The following is a 13402-nucleotide window of genomic DNA, read 5'->3' on the forward strand; positions in this document are numbered from 1 at the left end:
GATGGCCATTATATCCATGGTTGTGCCGCTATCACAGCGATTGCTATCATGGAGGGCGGGCTCCAAGCTGTCAGCTATACAGAGAATAAGTGATTAGGCGACAATAATTCCGCCAATGAGAAACAATGCTCATTCTGGTGTTATGATGTTTTGGAAAATTATTTTGGAAAGAAAGAAGCCGTGAAAGTAATCGCCTACTTTCTTTTATGCATAAATACATACTTTATGGCGGCTATACGAGGTAGGCATATACTTGAGGAGAACTTCTTCTTGACCTAGTTGGTATTGCTTACTGCATGACATTCCGCCGCTAGTGAAAACAACACGCACAAGAAAGACACGAACACGACGACATGGGCGTCCGTGTCGCCCCATGTCGTCGTGTATCGTGTCTTTCTCGTGCGTGTTGTTTTCACTAGCGGCAGAATGTCATACAGTAGGTAGGCATCTCAAATCAACTACTCTTTTTATTTGCAAATATTATTTTGCTATTCAGTCGCCTTTTCTCTGTAGCGTGTACGATACTAGAACGTACACGTGTAGCTCGCCATTCTAAAGGTTTTGGATCTATTCGTGCTACATTCCTTCCTAAACGTTTACACTGTTCTTGTATTTCCCATGACACCGCCATAATACAGGAACAACTGTCGGAACGTCTGTTTCTCTCGCGTTCTGCACAGTGTGAAAGGAGCAGCTTTTATGTAGGTCACCTGTCGGACTCGTCACCCTCAACGAATAGTTCAAAATAAAGAATCGAACTATAAAATCTACATTGATTAACCTAGTTTAACAAGATGAATAGAAAACTTTATCCCATTATCATACTTAGGTAGTTAAGTACGTGAGCTAGAGCTAAGCATAACTCGTGGCTTGTGTACATAAACCTTCTCACAAAATAAAAGGATAAAGCATGCTGTCATGTACTTTTTCTCTGTCTTTAATATTTCTTTTTTTTGTAAACGGCCGATGCCTTTCAGAGATTTCCAGCGGCAGTTTAAGTGAGTGCATGTATCAAGCTTATCGTGCTCACTCAGACATCATCGAAGCGTACATCGCAAAAGAACTTGCTCTTGTACTAGAGAGTTCCTTTGCACGCAGTCAATGAGCTGCACTGAAGAGGCACTCGAGAATGTTGCTCGCCTTTGCGGTTTAGGAAGCCAAGCGAGGGCGTTCGCGATCGACTCTAGCATGATGTGCCTGGCAGTTCGACTGATCATTCGCGCTCAGAAAAAAAAAATAAAAGTAATAATTGCGATTAAGATGCCAATTCATTAGTCCGAAAGTTCGTCGATCATCGCCGAGCCCTAAAGAATGTAAGCAGTCTCAGGACATTATACAGCTTCGCGCGAATGGGGATTTCTATCGTCGTGGCTTTTAAAGGCTTACGCCCGTATTCTCGAACAATGCTAGACTCGAAGCTCATTTTTCTTTCCACCGAGTTGAGGACAACGCAATCCTTCGACTGAATGAGACTCTGCACTTATGAAAAGTTTTCTTGAACGGTCATGACAACAGTGACTATACGTCGATTGAGAGATGCTATCTGCTTTCTTGTGTGGAGTTTGCGTGTTCAGCGAAGTAACCTTCTGTATAAGACGGAGGTTATTCTCTAAGGAGGCTTTCTGACTACTTTGTCTCTTGCTTTGCAGTACATTCGAATGAGATACAACGCTTTTATTTCGCTGACGGCATGTGCAATCTACATCATTTTAACGGTGAGTTTACTCCTGTTTACGCGAACGATTGCGACCCGAATTGCTGTTTTGTGAAGTAGTGTAGTGTAGAACTGTTAGGGTAGCGCAGGCTATCTAGCTCCGGATACGGTAGAAAATTATTTTAATAATAAATTATTATTATTATTATTATTATTATATTATTATTATTTTATTATTATTATTTTATTATATTATTATTATTATTATATATTAGTGCTACTAATACTACTCCTATGAACGCTAGTTCTTAATCGGAAAAGGGATTTTACGCGTTCGTTTTCCAAGGAACATGGGCAAATACAATATGTGCATTTTCGATAGAAGTAGCTAGAAAGAAATAACAGCTTTTATGTCAATGTGATAGCGCCTTTTTAAATGACCGCTTCACTTGCTTAAAACTGTTGAACTCCGTCAGTTCTTGGAAGATATACAGGAACATGAATTGCACGTATATTAGCTATTTTTGTAATATAATTAGTGTAAATACTCTATAGTCGGATACAGCTTAAGAAGTCCGGGGTGGCGCCGCCGAGACAACCTAAGCGCGGCAGTCGACCTCCTCCGCGACTAAAGAAAAGACCCGCTCATGCACTCGGCAATGTTCTCCGAAGGCGGGGTCAGTAGCAGCCCGGCTCATGACGTCAGTCTGGAGTGCGCGCCCTTTGAAGGCTTGTGTCATCCGCCTTTGAGAAGGAAATGCCGCGAACATCTAAAGTATGCACAGTTCATTAGTATTTAATCAGTCTAGCCTTATGGGGTTGCAAACCATGATCTTTATTATTCTCCTAATAATTCTATCAATTCTTGCCAGACTATTTTTAGACCAACAACCAGCAATTCAGTTATCAGATCACCATGCACTTTCACCGAGTCACATGTAAACGTTTCAAACTTTCTTCCCATCCGCAGCCTATAAATATGGGCTAACTTCCATAGTTACTTGCAAACATGCAGCACTAGCTTCCCTCAGTTTAAAGTTTATAGGCAGGTAAGCCATGGTATATCGAAGTGGCACTGTCTTCCAATGGCGAGCAGGTGGATCGAGACAGTGTTGTCAGCAAAAGAAATTATGTTCCTGAATTCGTCAGTGCGCTGAAATTGTCACATGGTCATAAAAGCGATGTGTATATGTAGGGCAGGTTTTCAATAAAACCACTTGCTAGAGCGCTTCCGTCTGTGTGTCCGTGTGTCTTGCTTTAGTCCGTGTCCACTAGAGCTACCCTCCAAGGTGTAACAGATTTGATAGTTCCTGGTTATACACCAGACTTGTTGTGCAGATTGCTTTTGTTTTGTACTTTGGTTAATAACATGTCTATTTGATACATTTAACTTTAAATTTTTAAGGAATAATTACCTGCATGTCATCCCATGCGACTTGCCTGTATGCACTAATGCTGTACAAATTATGTCCTTGCGGATTTCTGCACAAAACGATCTCTTTTACTTTTTCTCTGATCACGTTGCATAGTTTTGATTGCCCAATACGTACCTCTGTATTGGTTTATGAAGGAGCTGCAAATTTGTATTTATAACTCATCAGTTGAGTTCATATGCGTGATCCGCAATGTCGAGTGCCTGGATTGTAAAAAAGCAAGCCAAAACAAAACCTAGGAAATTAAATTTCGCGGCAGTTCAGACCAGATTTTCCAACGCCAGTAAGTTATAACGTACCAGTATCTGGTCGCAACCTTAATAGAGCGCAGCAAATTTTGTCTCGGCCATTAGTGCACCAGCATTTAATTCTACAAACAATAAGCAGAAAATTAGAATAGGCAAAGTTTTCCCTGCCCGAAAGAGAAAGTTGATCGATACAGAACGTTCATCTTTGACAAAGCTGGAAGAATCACTCGAACTTGGAATGTGAGATAAGGAAGTAAAATCACGAAAACAAAAACGGGGAGGAAGAGAAACAGAAAGGCGTATGTATGGTTTGGTAGAATGAGAATGGAAAGGTTAGAGAGAGGTACAGCGGAGGGAGGTGAAGAAATGTGCGGCGAATTCGTGCAAGCGTGACGGCGGCATCACTCAGTCAAAGTGTTCAAGTAAGCCAGTCATCCTCGAGACGCACAAAAATGGCTTCGCTGCTTTTGGGTCGTTGCCCAATGACAGGAACGGGGTTCGAGTAGCACGGACAGCAGGGGATTGTCCAGTCATCGCAATGCTTTGGAGATTGATTAGACTTTGTGATTCACACATCGGAGACAGGGACAGAATTTAAAAAAAAAGAACAATAAATCTAATGCAATCCCACGCATTGTTTGGAAATTTGTTTATGTTCTCGTTACTTCGTCTGTTTTTCCTTCTGTTTGCTTCGGTCAGAAAATGGCCCCGCCACGGTGGTCTAGTGGTTAAGGTGCTCGACTGCTGATCCGAAGGTCGCGGGATCGAATGCCGGCCGCGGCGGCTGCATTTTCGATGTAGGCGAAAATGTTTGAGGCCCGTTACTTAGATTTAGGTGCATGTTACAGAACCCCAGGTGGTCGAAATTTCCGGAGCCCTCCATTACGACGTCCCTCATAATCATACATCGTGGTTTGGGACATTAGATATTATTATTATTCGGTCAGCAAATGGATATCGAACATGAAATTTCCTTACAAAATGTAGTTCAAAGGCTTGAGAAGGCATTGCCTTTAAAAACAAACACTACTCTACTCTATAGCAACCGTGCATAAAAATAGCAATTGTAGGCCGCTACGTCTCTTCAATGTATAGCATTGTACAGTGTAAATGATGCTTGATGAAATTCAGAGAAAAGACATAAGTTTTTGCTCATCCTTCTATATATTTCAGCAAAGCGTCGGCGCTGCCCTCATCTTCTCAGCTGCACTGACATCATCGACGAGTAAGTCCCTTATCCCCCTTATCTACTGGCACCTCAAATTAGTTTATTTCTTCCAGTATTTGGGATACCTGTCACAACAGCCAGCATCCTCTTCGGCCTAATGGGCACCTACTATGGCGCTGTTGTAAGTATATATACTGGCACGCGTATACATCCGCCCACATCTTTCACTATCGTGCGAGCGGCGACTTTTCTGGGTCAGCGCCATTGGACGGAGCCAAGTTGAAAACACGGGTAAGCGCATGCCCACAAATCGCGCTACGCTGTGGCCATCGTCTGCCAGGCTATTATTTTTTGAGGACGTCCCTCCATATCAACGCACTTCACACGAAGAGTCAGCGTGAGTAGGCGAATGGTTTTGCTCGAATTTTAAGTTCTGAAGATGAACGTTGCAGCAAGCAATCGAGGAAATAAAATTTAAAGATACACCAAACGAACCCACCCATGAGATAAGCTGAAGACTGGTTCGCCTGAAACGCGCTATATATGGGTTGACGACCTTAAGAAAGAACAGCCCTAGTGTCTGATGGGCCCAGCTGAGCGAGCTTTGTGGGCATGCGCTTACCCTCGTCCTGTTTGCAACTCGCGGCTCCCTCATATGGCACTGACGCACAGAAAGTTGCCGCTCGCGCACGCTAGTTAAATATTTGGGCGCTGTACTTTTTGTCTGTTGCCATGCGACCGGGTTTCACTAAGACATTGTTATCATTCGCCGCAAACCGCCATTCAGCGTATCGGAATGTTCTCGAATGTTATCGACAATTTTAACCTATTGCCTGCGCAACACAAAAAACTGCGTACGTTCTGTAAATTGCACGAGCATCAGCGATAACGTTGGAGCGCACGATGACCCATAGATGCCGTCGTGCTTCACTGACGGTGTAGATTATCGACGATCGCGCTCTCCGCTATCACTGCACTGTGACTGCTATACTTGCATGCTTTGCTGGGCCTGGTCCCCCAATACAGATAGTCTTTATTCATGGTGAGTTCTCTACGTGACACTACATACATTGTTTTACTTTGTGCTTTTGGGCCAGCAAAACATTGCCATGGGTTGTTTCAAAGAAGAATAATGGGTTTCAACCATGATTCAAAGTTCTCTTCAGCACAAACGTAATAATAAAAGAAGGCTTTCGTCACTTATGTTTAAAAAAGAACGACAATTAATGAAGTCGAACACGCATGAAAAATACCATGGGCACCGGACATTGTGAAAATTAACTAAGCGTCGGCGAGGTACTTTTTTTAGAGATACGCAAAGGCCTTGCAGCCCCTTGACAGCCGCAGAATTTCTATGTTGTCAATTGGAAGCATCACCTAAGAATTAGTTAACTGAATGTAACAAAAATTCACCAGAAATAATGAAATGCTGCTCCATGAGATGGAATTCCGTAAGAAAGGGTACGGAAAGGCGGTGTGAGCACACGCGCACACACATGCCCCTGCGCGCCAAAATAATTCCTTAAAAAGTAAATTCTTTTTACCATATTACTGTCCTAGACACCACGAATATCAGCGTAGCATGCAGTTAAGACGTCGTGTACGGTGTAGTTTTTCCGTGTTTCTGCAAGCTGCAGTTATGTATGGCAGCTTTGTACAGAGTGCAGTTACATGATCTTATTTCTATTGGTTAAAGGTCAGGTTCATGACATGGGTCCGTAGAACACGACAAAGGAATATTGCTTGAAGTAGCACAGTTGCGGGTGCATAAGTCTTTTTTTCTGCTTTCGTGCAGTGCTGCGCTTCGTCCTGTACGAAATACGAACGGATTTTAACACATCCACGGATTTACATTTTTTTACCATCCTGCATCATCACATATAAAGACCCGACAACTTATTTCGGTGGCTACAGCATTCATGCAATCTGAATCATTCCGTTGGCCGTCAAGTGGCGAACACCAAATTCTGTGTCGCACAAGAGAGGAGTACATTCAAATTTCCGGAATCAATTGCTGCCTTTGCAATGATCTCTGCAAAGGCAGCATCCCTAACATTCTCTATGTGCAGTACCACGAGCGGCAACCAGACGTTTTTCGAACATTCGTGGGGTAAGTGGTAAGTGGAATGTTAGTCAGGTTGTGAGTTGGGAAGCGTTGTCTCTTTGGCCGATATCACTACATTAAAAGCCGAGTGCGTTAAACGACCCACACCTTTGCGCAGGCTGGTCTGCGTGGTGTCGTGTGGACGGACTGCCTGCAGGCGCTGATCACCTGCTGGCGCCACTGGTGGTAATCGCAAAGTGGTCTACGACTCGATCGCCGGTACGCTACCCTTGCGCCCCTTGAACGACATCGACGTCACCGAGTACATACTGGAGTAAGCGGATTCTCTTCAGTGCCTCGTCATTTTGCAGCCGAGGAAGTCATAAAGAAAACGCTATCTTCATCCGTCGATAAGCTAGAGGCAATCGTCAATTGTTTGGCCTACCTACAAAACAAGCTAAAAGCAGGAAAGAAAACAGCGCTCTTCACTCGTGAAACGAATTCTTGAACTATCCGTCGCGATCTAAACGTGCTGGAATATCGCCATTTCATTGCGCCAGATTCAGGTATACGTGCCACAGATCCGGAGGTGAGCTTAATTCAGTGCGTATAAATGCATTCTCTCATAGTAGAGGATACACTTCGACACCTGAAACAGCGCGTCACTATAATAATTCAAATAATCTAAAATATCATGCCTTACTCAGCGAAATCCTAATTAATGTTTAATTTCAGAAATTATAGGTACTAATTGAAGATGTTGTGCTATACGATTCGAGTATTCATTATCCGGCTGTCGACAAAAAAAAAAAAAACTCGAGAAGTTGAGAACCACGCAACGTGCGACGGGACGAAACATGATAGGCGTAACACTAAGAGGCAAGAAGAGAGCACGGTGGATTAGACAAAGAGGCGTACCCGACATTCTAACTAACATTTGAAAAAAAGTTCGACCTGGCCAGGACACGTAATGCGAAGGACATATACCGATGGTCAGCTCAGAGCGACAGAAGGGATTCGAGTAAGTGGAAACGTAGCAGAGGACAGCGGAGGTCTAAATGGAGTGACGAAACGAAGAAGTTCGCAGCCGTAAAACGAAATTAGCTGGAGCAAGATAGGCTAAGCTGGAGATTAATGAAAGAGACCTTCATCCCGCAGTGGACACACAATAGCACAAAAGTGATGATGATGATGATGATGAGGAGGATGATGACGACGTTTCGTCAGCTTGGGCACTGTGGGAGTGCACATTCGTCATTCATTTTCTCCTTTAAAGGCGCATAACAAAGTAAACTTGTTCCGACGAGTTTCTTTATGACGGTTCAGGGTACCAGTTTCACAGTCAAATCACTCGAGATTGGACAATGCTGCCTTATTCCAACGCGTCATTGGAGAACGCGTCGGGTTTTGTGGAAAGTGAAACCTCTGTACGCGAGCCATTCAGTTTATTTGCACCCCCTTTCAACTGTGGCCTATAAGTATGAGAAAAAAAATTATCACAGCTCCGAACTAGTGGGGCCAAGCCTGAGGGGAGAGCGAGGCTCGATGGCCTTCCTTGTGTTACTATTTATTTTAAAGACGATAGTCATTCTTGGGGAACCCAAACGCAGAAATTTTGGTCTGTCTGTCTTTCTGTTTGTCTGTCTGTCACCCGATTCAGCCACCCGGCCAAAGTTGAACCACTTGCTTACCGCACCCATCTTGAACTGCTACGGCTGTTCATACTTGTGAACGTTGTCGATCAAAAGGTAAATAACGCATATCTGAGGCGTAACATCACTAGGTCACTATTAGGTGGTGTGTTCCTTTAATAGAAATACATATATACGCAATTCTAAAGACCCTAGTTTCTTAAGCTGTGCTGAAATGCCGCTGCGCTGAAAATGCCATATGCGCGCTCTGCCACGGAGGAAGGAAACCCTCTGCACAAGCTCATGTTTCCTGACGTATTGCCAGATGGCGTCCATATTTCACGCAGCACCTCCTCTATCGTCTTTAGGCGGCATTTGCAACGGAGCACGCAGATACGCGGCCAGTTTTTTTTCTTACCTTCTCACTTTCTCTCTCTTTCTTGTATCTCTTTTTATATCTGTTTTTTTTTATTTTTTTCTCTATCTATTATCTCTTTCTATATTTCCTTCTTTATTCCATTTCTCTCTCTCTCTCTCTCTCTCTCTATATATATATATAATATATATATATATATATATATATATATATATATATATATATATATATATATATATATACCGAATTCTTTGAACGTCACTGGTGGACCAGCCTTCGTCAGAGTAACGCGAGAACATTTGATACATGGCTTTAAAAGCACTTTTCAAAAACACGTCAGCGCCATCTGCACTGATTGGAACAGCAATGCGCATCACACATTATCACGTGTTTTAAGAACAGACAACAGAATGCGAATACAGACAGTAAGACATACAGATCGAATCTCTCCGATAATTGTGACGTGTACCGTGATTATGCGTAGTTAGAAGATGTACATATGCACAGGTGTAATGACAAGGCATGACAGTATAAGTACAATCTCAGTGTAACGAGGGTGATAAATGAGCGTACAATTCAAGCCACTGCAATAAGTAAAGGAAAAAAAGGGAAAAAAACTCGGCCCCCATGAAGCACGTTTGCTGAGTCTTTACGAAAGGAAAAAGTAAACGCCTTAGGCAAAAAAAACTCGGAAGCTATTGCGGGACAGTGTTCCAGTAGCCCCCAATTTGGCCAAAATAAGCAGTTCGCCTAGTTCTGTAATCCCAACTCCTAAAAAATTGCCGGAGGTAACCCAACAAAACGCCAACATAGTCAACCTTTCTGACGTTACTTCTCCCTGCGGAAGAAAGGGTTCTTTCTAAAGGCCTCAATTTCTGCCCAGCCTCTGGCGGCTTTGACGAATTTCAGTTGCTAAAGGATATAGAAAACTTCGCTCGGAATCTAAGACTAAAAGAATTTTTTATGACCATGCTAGCAACAAAGAGGATCGCCCGGCCATACCGTCCACGACACACTGGACGCCCGCCTCACAAGGGACAAGTGCCTAGACCTATACATCAAAGCTGTTTCACGCGACGTGCTCGACACTTACAAGACACGTGGCCGGTTCCAGAGAAATCTTTCCGCCAGTGAATCTGATGCTCTTAGAAGCCTGAATGCACGCGATGACATTATCATAAAACCAGCGGACAAGGGTGGTTCGATTGTGATAATGAGTAAAGAAAATTACATAAAAGAAGCCGGAAGACAGTTATCTGACGCGACGTTTTACGAACAACTTCCCGCTGATCCTACTGCCGACTTTCTTGTCATCATAAAAGATACCATTAAAGCATTGGTGAAGAAGAAAAGGATCGACGATAAGACAGCACGCAGCCTCATTCCGCTTAGTCCCGTTGCCGGAAGATTTTACCTACTGCCTAAATACACAAACCAGGAAACCCAGGCCGCCCCATTGTTTCGGGCATACAAACAATAAAGGAAAACATATCTCGTTACGTTGACAGTTTAATCAAATTTATTCCAGCCACATTCGCTTCCTTCGTTAAAGATACTAATGACTTTCTCAACGGCATAGCACACCTAACTGTTCCTGAAGGCTCGTTTCTGGTGACGATGGACGTCACTTCCTCTATACTAATATCCCCCACAAGGATGGCATTCAGGCTGTTCTAGATTCGTATGAACACTTCCAATCTGACAAGCTGATTGACAGCTCAACCCTTGAAACCTTGCTGAAGTTAATTCTTGAGTTCAACAACTTCGAATTCAACGGTTCTCATTATGTACAAATAAGTGGAACATCGATGGGAACAAAGATAGGCCCTACCTACGCCAACGTCTTCATGGGAGTGCTCGAAGACGCGTTTCTTAAAAGTGTGCCACTAAAGCCTATGTATTTCAAACGCTACATCGATGATATATTTTCATTTGGACACACAGTGAAAGAGAACTGCTTAACTTCATAGCGAAATTCAACCGGCACACCCCACTATCACATTCTCGCATATTTACTCACCCTTGACTGTCGACTTCCTCGACGTCACGATTACCATTTCCCATGGACGCCTAAGTACTAAACTCTTTCAAAAGCCAACTTATAATCATCAATTTCTTCATTTTGAAAGCAGCCACGTGCGCCATTGGAAGATTGGCATCCCATATAGCCAGGCACAGCGCTTTAGGCGCATATGCTCTGAAGAGCAGGATTTTAATTCTTGTTGTCAGGAGCTCAAGAAGAAACTTCTCAAACGAAAATATCCGGAGAAAATTATCGACGATACACCGAGCTGCAGAACGCGACCAGATGGACAGTTTAAAAGGTAGCAGAAAGGCCAGCGTGTCGCAGTCTGCTAATTTGGCGCTAACACATTCGGCGTCCATCCCCAAGGTTGGAGGCATACTTCGTAAACATTATAACATACTTACCAAAAGCGACAGACTAAAAGCCGTTTTTCCTGAGCCTCCTCGTGTCGTGTACAGACGCTCGAAAACATAGGTGACATTCTTACGTCGTCTAAAATTGTCACCGCTAATCATACCGGTTGCAGCCGCTGCAACAAACCACGGTGTAAAGTTTGTCCTCATATAACACCTTCAATCACTGCCACCAGTACATCAAACCAATTCACATTTACACTTAGAGGAAGTTTCAACTGTGATTCATCTAACGTAGTGTACCTCCTTGAGTGTGGCACCTGCCACATGCAAACATAGGGCAGACGGAAACACCATTCAGAATCCGGTTCAACAATCACAGATCGCATGCCAAATCACAACCAAACCTTCCACTATCAAAACATGTCAACATGCCGGGCCACTCATTTAACAACCTCAAAGTGACGATACTAGAATCTGGATTCCGCACTAGCCATGACCGTGAGCTTCGTGAATCGCACCTGATTCATAAATTTAACACTCTCTCCTCTGGAATCAACGAAAGCAAAGAAAAACTAACTTGTCTAGCGCTAGACAAGAATGAAGATGCGCTTGTTGCACAGTGTAGCGCCTGTATCGCCTGTATCGCGCTTCTTGGTCTTTTATTTCGTTTTAATGGTTGTTTTTTTTTTTTTTTTTCGTTTTTCTCCTTTTTTTCCTTTTTTCCCCTTTTTTTCCTTTTTTTCCTTTTTTCCTTACTTATTGCAATGGCTTGAATTGTACGCTCATTTATCACCCTCGTTACACTGAGATTGTACTTATACTGTCATGCCTTGTCATTACACCTGGGCATAGTATATCGCTTACTCTTTCTTCCTCTCCAGCCACCTGAATTGCTTAAAGAGCTTCGCTTTAAAAAAAAAAAAAAACAGCGGTTGACAGTGAGACACAGTGTGCTGCGAATTATTCTTGTCTAATTGAATTCCCAATGGGGGAGGGCAGCGTCAGCATCGACTTGACCAAGGAAGAGAAACGTGTTGTCCTGCCTCGTGGGAGGCGCGGCGTCTTTCCTCTACCGGCTGGGATTTGACCAGATGGTTCTGCAGATACCTCGCCTCGAGAAACCTCAGAGCTGCCCAGAGGTTCGTGCAAATAAATATTTAATAAATCTCATCAACAACTTCCTAAGCTGATTACGCGTAGATACTACATGATCCAAAGTTCCCCGTCAACGAAGGGTAAATATGTACAGTATTTTACGTTCGACTGGGACACCGCGTTAGTAATAAGCCACTATGATAGCTGAAACAAAAATCCGTTCGCCTTTGTCGGAAAGGAGGGATGGACGCTAATGTATAATCAACTGGAAGTAATACCGTTTTTCCAATGAAACCGAACAGGGGAGCGTGTACCCAAGCGTATAAGTAGGTGTACTGTGCGCGCTGCCGGCCATCCACCCTATAGAGACAGTCGTAACCATCCACGGTTTCCACAGCAGGTTGGAGGGTCCTAGCACTGCTACGATACATGGCTTTTGTTTTAAATGCTCAAGAATTTCTAGTCGATGATAAACGAAAGAAGTGTCCGTATCCTCTGTCACGTAAGATGATCGTCGCCATACAGAAATACATTTAAAAATCGAAATAGGCTTCCTTGGCAGTGCTGGATTTGAACATAGGCCCCAACGCTCCTAAGGCGAGAGTCTTAACCACTGGGCTACCCAATCACGCCTGCAGGCGTGCATATGTGAACATATGTGAATTAGTATACCACGGGTGCAAAACAAACAATAAATGGACAACACTTTCTATGAACGCTTCGCTGAATTTCGTGGTAGTAAAATAAAAGTGCTCTGCAGGACAACATGTAAAGCCGATACGAAGGATTACGCACCAGAAAATTCGAACTTTGCGAAAATTTGATTCCAAACGCCTTTCGGTGATCGCGGGATGGGCCTGCCATGGGGCCGTGCGATATGCTGACGGATGCCGGAAGAAGATGAAAGACGCTCAAGAACAGCGTTAGCGTCTTTCAATACAGTCTACGCTTGCGCATCACTTAGACGACTCCCAAAAGAGATTCTTCGTGGCGATTTGGTAACCTCATTTGGTTAATGTCTTTCTTTTCGTCCAGCTGAAGAAGTGAACAAAACAGAAGCATAAGCTTTGGCATGCAGTAATATTCACCATCACAGTGATATACGCATATGTCCGCATGTGTGCGTGACTTAAAGCGGTGCCACAGAACGTAAAGCGCTTATATGAGGCCGTTGGATGATATGGAAATTACATTAAATTGCGTTCCTCTGCCTGTTAATTCTTCTGTCACCCTTGCAGGACTGCCATGTCGAGTATGGTTTTCTGCACTGTACTACCTGGTGCTAATGGCAGGAGCTGTCGCCCTAATATATCGGTTTCGTGACTGCGATCCGATGCTGTCAAAATCAATATCAACCCGGACCAGGTAAAC

General features: G+C 43.5%; 1 long non-coding RNA gene across 1 annotated transcript; it reads left to right on the forward strand.

Moving 5' to 3' along the window:
* Nucleotides 1-1647: 1647 nt before the first annotated feature.
* On the forward strand, nt 1648-4679 carry LOC119376092 (uncharacterized). Its single transcript, XR_007414557.1, has 3 exons — nt 1648-1715; nt 4509-4560; nt 4617-4679. It is a non-coding gene; the product is annotated as an uncharacterized LOC119376092 (long non-coding RNA).
* Nucleotides 4680-13402: the final 8723 nt, after the last annotated feature.

Source organism: Rhipicephalus sanguineus, unplaced genomic scaffold (assembly GCF_013339695.2).
Source record: "Rhipicephalus sanguineus isolate Rsan-2018 unplaced genomic scaffold, BIME_Rsan_1.4 Seq1095, whole genome shotgun sequence".
Taxonomy (NCBI): Eukaryota; Metazoa; Arthropoda; class Arachnida; order Ixodida; family Ixodidae; genus Rhipicephalus; species Rhipicephalus sanguineus.